The following is a 1,174-nucleotide window of genomic DNA, read 5'->3' as shown; positions in this document are numbered from 1 at the left end:
TCTCTCTCTCTCTCTTTCTTTCACGTATACACGTACACTGTCCCTTTTGCGCGTTTTCTCTATCTCCTCGTCGTCCATCCCTCTCGGTCCCTCTCGCCTTTCGATTCTCCCTCGCGCGGTTTCGTCCGCACGCCCACGTCGTTCCACCTACACACGCCAATATTATATCTCTTACTCCTATACCTACCTTTTGGTCCTTAATCACCTGAGCGCACACGGGGAGAAGAGCGGTGCTCTCTTCTGAATGTGCCGGTTACCCACGAAGAAATTGTTGTCATTTCTTCCTGTTTCGATAAGGAACGTCGACGAGAAAGCGCTTCGCTCCGAGAACTCCGGATCATAGATCGAGACCCCTTCTCCCAACCGCCCGGGTTAACTGTTATACTGAGGCGAACGTTAGCGCGCGCGGAAGTGTATTTCGTGCGCTCTACAATCCCGCTTCTCTTGACACGTGATACCGCCACTAAAGCCTTTCTCGCGCGCGCGTCTCTCTCTCTCTCTCTCTCTCTTTGTCTCTCACCGTTGTGATCCGATTCCCTTAAGGCAAAAATCTTCTTCAACGTTGACGATACGATTTGCACACAGTGTCTCTTCGCGAATTTGATTCTCGCGAAAAAGTGATCGATCATTGAGATCGTCCACCAATTTTATAGAAATAACACAACGTATTCCGATCACGTACACACAATCGCGCGGCCCAGATCAGTCACTTTTTTATTCGCATTATAATATTTCAAATTATATAATGCAATGTATATATTATATATGTATCCAGTTTTCACAAATGTAAATTTTTTTTATTGTACGCGATATTTTAATTGCGCACGTGTGCGGATTGAAATAAATGTTCTTCAGTTGCCGAATTTAATATACAAAAGGTTACTTGATTTTTTACACACAAGTCGACAAATCAACTCTCGATTAGCATTTTGCAAATAGAAAGATATACTGATCTATAACTCTATTTATTAATTTAAAAGATGCCAGAGTCGCGGCACTCTCTCTCTCTCTCTCTTAAAGGATTTGTCCTTCCGGTCACAAGAATTTGCCCGTAAACCCTAAATAACTTAATTATTACTCGGAGATTACAGCCGCGCGCGAGAGTAGCAAGAAGAAGCAATTATCTGGAAAGGGATTAACCAGAAATTTCGTTTTAGCCTTTTACCGATATTAT

Source organism: Pseudomyrmex gracilis, unplaced genomic scaffold, assembly GCF_002006095.1.
Source record: "Pseudomyrmex gracilis isolate BER0280 unplaced genomic scaffold, ASM200609v1 scaffold_38, whole genome shotgun sequence".
NCBI lineage: Eukaryota > Metazoa > Arthropoda > Insecta > Hymenoptera > Formicidae > Pseudomyrmex > Pseudomyrmex gracilis.
Note: the sequence above shows the minus strand (reverse complement) of the source record.